General features: G+C 35.6%; 1 non-coding gene across 1 annotated transcript; it reads right to left on the bottom strand.

Annotated features, from left to right (window-relative positions):
• Positions 1-6,526: 6,526 nt before the first annotated feature.
• LOC118714614 lies at positions 6,527-6,659 on the bottom strand. The gene has a single exon (XR_004986622.1). It is a non-coding gene; the product is annotated as a small nucleolar RNA SNORA66 (small nucleolar RNA).
• Positions 6,660-7,669: the final 1,010 nt, after the last annotated feature.

Here is a 7,669-nt window from a genome sequence, read left to right as displayed (position 1 = left end):
CATCAAAATGCTTTCTCTCAAAACTTCTATTTCCTCATTTAGTCAATAACTTCTCTTCTTCCTCTCAATGTCAAAGGGCACAGAGGAGTAATCTCTATTGCCTCTTGAATTTTCTTCTTCCCACTTAGCTTTCCTTTCATCTCCTGTTGCCTGTTGCAACAAACTCAACAAGAACACCGGCTTCTCTCTAATAGTGTGCTTTGGTCCCAGCCCTCAAACACACTGAGCTCAGTTCCTGTGATATTTTACACCTCTTCTTTTAAGAGTATTCCTTCTTTGATATATTGATTGTTATTCTTATAAATCTTTTCTAGTTCTCTCACTATGCCTTTTTTCATTATTTTTTTTGTAGGTATCTTTCCTTTCTCTGCCCTAAACGTAGACACTTTCAAGCTTCTATCATTTGCTTTATCCTTTTTCCCCCCCTCACCCCATAGTGGAAAAATACTATGCTAAAGTATATACCTCATTGTCTGTATCTAACACCTTTGTGTAGTTTTGTTCCAAATGCATTCCCAGGCCAACAACTCTTCTAAATTCTAAAAACCTATTTCCAAACAGCTGAGAATAAATCTCTGCAATTCCCAATAAATCATTAATTTCTCTGAAATTGCTACTCCATTTTTTTTTTAAATAGTGTAAGTTAATCTGAGTTGAGATAGCTAAATTATCATTGAATTATTTCAACCTTCAAGTTGAAACCAGCAATAAAGTGCTTTGGTGTTAATTTTTAGTGAGTTTTTTATATAGCAAGATAAACGTTGAAATTTTAGTCTTTGCATTTTTAATTTTATTGTTGCATTACTTGAACCTGGTGCACGGATTCATGTACTGGTGATGTCCCTCAACCTGGCCTGTTGGGATTGGACCAAAACTGGCTCTCTGACATCCTGCAAGGGGTCCTGGATTGCAAGAGGGAATAGGCCAGGCTGAGGGACCCCACTGGTGCACGTAAGGCCTGGGAGGCACCATGGCGGGTTCTAGGCCATGTCTGGCCTGTCTCATCCAGTCTCAATTGGTGTAAAGTGACCAGACCATCCTGCTTTTGGCTGGACAGTCCTGATTTCTAACAATTTTTTCCGCATCCCGCTGTGTTTTAAAAAAAGTCCCGATTTTTGGAAAGATTCTTTCCTTTCATCATTTCCAAAAAGATTCTTTCCAAAAATCGGGACTTTTTTTAAAACGCCACGGGACACGGGAAAAAATTGTTAGAAATCAGGACTGTCCCGCCAAAAGCGGGACGATCTGGTCACCTTAAATTGGCGGGACCTCAGCAGAAAGCTAACCTTCGGGTTGGAGCATCTGCCTCTTGGTGGTCTGTGCACCTCATGGCAACTGGTCAGTCAAATGAATGGTGAGACAATTAGCATATTAGGGTTTTATTACATAGGATGATATTTTTTCAAATCATTTAGGGCCTTCATATTGACAAGTGAAAGGTGGCACTATTATTGGTAGAAAAAAGAGGAAAAGCGAAGTTTCTTTTTTTCTTAAAAATTGGGATTCTGCATATCAAAGGAAGGGTAAAAGAAAGCAGGAAATAGAATTTATAAAAATAGTCAAATTAGAAAGAAAATGAAGATTCATCCACTCTACGTGATGGCCTAAGAGATCATTAGAGATTACCTGGGTTGGAACAGGAGAGAAAAGGAAAAATGGGAACATGACCTTATAGAGGAGTGCTAGGGACAAGAGAGGGTTGCAGCCTGGTTGGGTAGCTCAGCTGGTTAGAGCTTCATCTGATATGCCATGATTGCTGATTCCATCTCCAGTCAGAGCACATACAAGAATTAACCAATGAATGCATAAACAAGTGGAACAAAAAATTGGTATTTCTCTTTCTTTCTCAAATTGGAAAATAAAAAAATATATATAAATATATAAATATATATTGATAAATATATAAATATATAAATATATAGATATATAAATATATAAATATATAAATATATAAATATATAAATATATAAATATATAAATATATAAATATATAAATATATAAATATATAATATATATATATATATATATTTTTTTTTTTTAAGAGAGAGAGAGGGTTTCAGTGGGCATTGTGAAGAGTAGGACCACATTAGACATTGTCCCTCAGACTTCAGTACTGGGGATTCACAAGTAAGCTAGGCAAAGATCTGCAGACCATATATTGTATTATTGCTTGTAACCTCTGAAAGATTAATTGTTGCAGGGTGTTAGCTCATGACTTCAAATCACCATTACATTATCCAGCAGAACAACCACTCAAACTCAAACACTTAGCTAACCCTCATCTGAATCGTTCTGTTTTTCTAATGACTCAGGACATTTGTAAGAACTTCTAACAAAAGATGATAGACTTTACACCCAGAGGAGTGGTAGCAGTGAGGGAAATAAAAACTTGGCATCTGTACTTGGATAATGTGGGACAACATCCTCCTATTTATGGGCCATGATACAAGAACTATTAACAATGGTCTCTTGCCTCACTTGAAAATTTTTAACAGAAGGCAAAGAGAAAGTGTGTACATATGTGATTAGGTTGGATGATCTAGTGAGAACACACAGTATTATTAGATAAGTAGTCTAGAACTAAGTTAAACCTGTGCTCCACATATGTTGACCTAGACAAAAAACCACAACCCCCACTTCCCACTTCATGCAACCTTTCCCCTAACAAACTTTGTTCAGTTATAGATATTGATATGGAAAGGGGAATAGGGAAAGATATTTATAATAATTTTGGATAGGGGTAGGGTGGGATTGGGGGCTAATTTTACCAAGGTTGATGGCTGATGGAGAGGAAGTGATATTAATAACAAATAGGAATAAAGAAAACAATAATGAAAGCTTCTACTTCTGCAAAAAAAGGTAGGCCTGTGCTTCGCAAATATCAAAGACAAAGAAAAGTGGTAGAATTCTTCTATAGATTAAAAGGTCCTAAGACAACATAGCCATCAAAGGCATTGCAAGAGCCTGAACTGGATCAATCTGGATCAGGGGGAAAAGTCTTGAATGATGTTATTGGGACATCTGTCAAAACCTGAATGAAAAAAAAAAAGTATTTTAGATAATATTTTATCAATATCCAATATTCTGTAATTGATAATTGTACATTAGTAAGAGAATGTTGTTCTTTGAAGTTTTATAAGATGATTTTTTTTTAAGATAAAGGTAAATGCTATCTACCACTTTCAAGAATAGTTAAAATGAAGCTGTTCAGGCCTCTGGGACAGAGTGGGTGGTTGCTGAGAGACCCTGAAGGGCCACCTGCCAAGATGAAGGATTTAGTATCTAACTCTTATCTGTCATCTTTGTAATGGCCCAGGGAACTCACCAGGGTTGGTGATAAAGAAGAGAAAGCTAGAAACTTGGATAAAGTGTTGGGAAAGAGATAGAAGCCCAAACCTTCCCTGAGATGAACCAGAACAGGTTTCTCTCATGCTGTCCACCAGAATATTTTTCCTCAGGGCTGCTGGGGCCCAAAGGAGACAGCTGTGAAGCAGAAAGCAGCGGAAGATAAATGGGAGACTGTGCAGAGATCAGTGGTCCTATTGCAAGTGACCAAATTTTGGAATTGCTCGCTGACAAATATCTGAGCCATCGCTAATGCCAGCTGCTGAAGGCTGCACCTATGTGGCTTAAGCCTCGAAAGCTTGTGGAAAGCTCAGAAAAACTTTTGAGGAGTTTATAAACTTTTTTTTTTAAAAAGTTCTCTCTTAAATTGTATACTAGTATAGAGAGAAATAGGTCTCCAACATAAAATTTATTTTTAGGGAAGGTATGTTAAAATATAAAATGGTTGCTTTTGAAAAATTAAAATGTTAAGAGTTCTAAGAACTAATCGGGTAAATAGTTCATTCTAATTCTCTCTCTTAGATTTGATAGCTTGGCAAAGCAAAGTCTGAAAAATAAGGGGATGGGAGGAGCCCTATGCACCACTGGTTGGTTCTCTATCACAGTTCTGTTTGAGCAAAGAGACTCCCTCACCAGTGCTGGCCAGCAGCCCTAGAGGCTCAGATAAACATTGATTCCTAAGGAATTTATCAGCTGCTTAGGGAGTGAGCTGAGCTTGGTGGGACCTGGCACAGGTGTGTATGTCATGAACTTCAGAAAGGTCTTTAGACAGGACACAAGTGCTCCACAGCTGCTCAGTAGCACCAATGGACATATGAAGGAATAGGAAAATAGTGGTGGTGGTGGTGGTGGGCAGTATTACTCTTCCTTCTCTAGAAAAATGTCCTGTCTCAGTTCCTTTCAATTCTGCTATTGTTGGGGATGGGAGCGGGGAGAGGTTACTTATTGTTGTGAGATCTTTTGGATATATGAAAACTATTTTTTGTAAAAATATATTTTATTGAATTCAGAGAGGAAAGAAGAAGGAGAGAGAGAGGTAGAAATGCCAACGATGAGAGAGAATCATTGATTAGCTGCCTTTTGCACACCCCACACTGGGGATTGAGCTCACAACTGAGGCATGTACTCTTCCTTGACCAGGAAGTGAACTGTGACTTCCAGGTTCAAAGGTAGATGCTCAACCACTGAGCCGAGTCAGCCAGGCTGGAAACTATTATTGATAGCAGAATTTAAAGGCCCTACGATTTGTGTTAGGATGGGGTATTTTAAAAACAAATGATTGATTCCTTACTGTCTTATCACTTAAAAATTCATTTATTTTTCTGAAAACAATCTTAATAACTAATGAGTGGACATTATTAAAAAAGGATGTCTGCTAATTGTATCATATACCCAGAACACCTCAATTTTATGCCCGTTTCTTATAAAGCCAAGGAAGGTAATGTTTAGGAAATGTTATGTGTTCAAGGCAAGTATTTTTGTGTGTTTTTTTGTTTTGTTTTTGTTGTTGTTGTTGTTGGTTTTTTTTTATGGAAGAGATTTGAGCAGCATCAGCCATGGGAAAGAGTCAATGAAAAGAGTTAGATAGATGATATTGGTGAAAGGGAAAATAATGATACTAATAGAAAACAAATCCAGAAGAAATACAGTTCATAATTTTGAAGCACACATGGAGGAATTAGCCAAGAATAATGAGAGACACTTTTAATTGTGTTCCACAAGATGGAAATGGTGACAACGTAGGCACAATTTTATGAAGACATCGGTGTTCTCTCTGACTAATAGGGAGTGCTGATACAAATAGTGAAGACAGTGTGAGGAGTGTGGCTCATAGCAGGTGAGGGGAATGGGGGAGGTGGCTGGCAAGTTAAATATTGGCATTTTGTTAAAGGGACATTGTAATTTATTTAATCTCTAAACTTTAAAACAATGAATTCTCCTTAGAAAAACATAGATTATGAGTTTCCTTTGTACAACTAAGATTTTGTAAGTTTCCCCCCACCTTTTAGACTTTACACCATTCTACATTACCTACCCCAAATGTTTATACATGGCTTCAGACACCCCAGGTTTTTTTTTTGTTTGTTTGTTTGTGGGGTTTTTTAGTTGCACACTGACACTTCTAATGGCTTTCACACACCAAATTCAAACTACCAGGAGCAGATTTGTAACACAAGTTATTTCCTGGTGCCACTTTCTGCAATCTAAGAATTCCTTTTTATGGTGTCATTATCTCTCTCAGATCATTTACAGTTTTTGGCTTAATGATTTAAATATTTTAATGGTTAGTGCTTTTTTTGAATTTTTATAAAATGAATAGAATATAGAAAAATAAATGACTTCACTAGACTTAAAAATAATGATTCTCATTGAATGACTATGAGATAAAATGGAAAAAATTAGTTTTTTTAAAAGTGAAACTTTGACCATGAATTGCATTTAATTTGACATTTGAGTAAATTAATAAGATGAAGTACAGGCACAAAATATTAAAGATATATAGTCAAAAATTGTGTTTTAAAAAGGAGGTAGAGTTAATGGATTTTTATTTTGAGAAAATTTTATATTTACATTCAGTTGTAAGAAGTAGTACAAAGAAATTGAGTGTAATTTTTTTTTTTTTTTACCAAGTTTCCCATAATGATAACATTTTGCAATATTCTACAAAAGTTTACCAGTAAATGGACATTGATACAACCCACTGGCATTATTCAAATGTCACTAGTCCTCATAGTTAATGAATTTTGTAATCCTTTAAAAAAATCTATCTATTAATAAAAATGAACAATTTCAAAGGCAACACAAGCTATGGAAAGTTTTAATATTTTCCTTTAACTCTTTTCAGAAATGCATTTTTGAGAGTATGAAATTACTTGATCTTGACTTTTTTCTAACATCCTTGGAACTGAAGACTTTACCATTTTAGAATTTATTTTGTATATTACACCTCTGCATTCCTGCATTGGCAAGGAGAACAGTCAGCAAGATTACTGTTCCTTATATTATAGGTATTGCCTTCAAGAAGGTAATTTATAAATAAGTAAAGGGGAGAGGATAGACTTAGAGTAGCATATCATTTGTTTAATTATCTAATATACTTAATGTATATTTTACCCATTCTTTGTGATAACTTTAATTATCTGTTTATAGGTATAAAACTTGCTTTTTTTTTTTTTGTCTCACTGTACTAAGATAGAATGGGACACCTCAGTGGCTGCTGAAGCTAATGCATTTCTATCACCACAATTTCTTTAGCAAAGCTGGCTCCCCTCACATCTGCAACATAGTACAGAGTTAGTGGTGCAGTTTGTGCTAGAAAACATTCTTTACTTTGGTATAAGCCATATGTAAATGGATATAAAATAAACTACAAAACACCAGGTTGAAATAGTGTGGGGAGCCTTGGCCAGTGTGACCTCAGTTGGTGAACATTGACTGTGCACTAAAATGTCGCTAGTTTGATTCCAGTCAGGGCATAGTTGGAGTGTGTATGGGAGGCAACTGATTAATGATGTTTCTCTCTTCCTCTCCCTCTTCCTTCCTTCCTTTCTCTCTAAAATGAATTAAAATTAAAAATAGCGTGGAGAGATATTTGAGCTAGTAAGTAACATATGATGATGGGTAGAGGGGTACAATTCAAGTAACATTCAAACCTAAACTATTCTTTTTCCAGGAGATATCCTGAGTAATCATCACAATCTATTGTAATACTGAACTGAAGCACTAAGAGAAAAGACATTTTTAAAGGCATGTAGCAGCAATTTACAATTTACAGAGTATGTTGAAAATGCATGTATGGTAGATGGAGAGAGACACTGAACCTAAAGTGTGAACTTTGAAAAAATATGAAACCCTGACACAAAATCATTATGATTCAAAAGCACAAGGCTGGACTATAGAATGATATGAGGTCATAAGAGGATCATTGGACAACATAGAACCGGATGACTAAAGAACAGCAAATCTGCTGATGCAAGAATAGAGATTCAGTGCCCACATTGTGACATACAAAGAAAGAAAAATGTCTAACAGAATAGTGCTTGGATAAGGACTGATGGAAATGTAATTATAAGTTTCTAATCAGAGCATTATGCTGTCAATTCAGATATCAGCATGCCTATTTTCAATAAAAATCATAAAGTAAGAAAATATTCTAAAAGCTTTCATCAGCTGTAATCTTGACTTCCTCAAAGGGAAAAAAAAAAAAAAGAGAGAACCTATTTTCTCAATAACGGTAGAATTCTTCTTCATTTTTGTATTTACTTCAGATTTAATAAATTGAAGTTGCTGAAACCTTTGGTTTCGCATATTCAGTACACAAAT

The sequence above is a fragment of the Pipistrellus kuhlii genome, unplaced genomic scaffold (assembly GCF_014108245.1).
Source record: "Pipistrellus kuhlii isolate mPipKuh1 unplaced genomic scaffold, mPipKuh1.p scaffold_m20_p_10, whole genome shotgun sequence".
Classification (NCBI taxonomy): domain Eukaryota; kingdom Metazoa; phylum Chordata; class Mammalia; order Chiroptera; family Vespertilionidae; genus Pipistrellus; species Pipistrellus kuhlii.
This window is presented reverse-complemented; position numbering and strand designations above follow the sequence as displayed.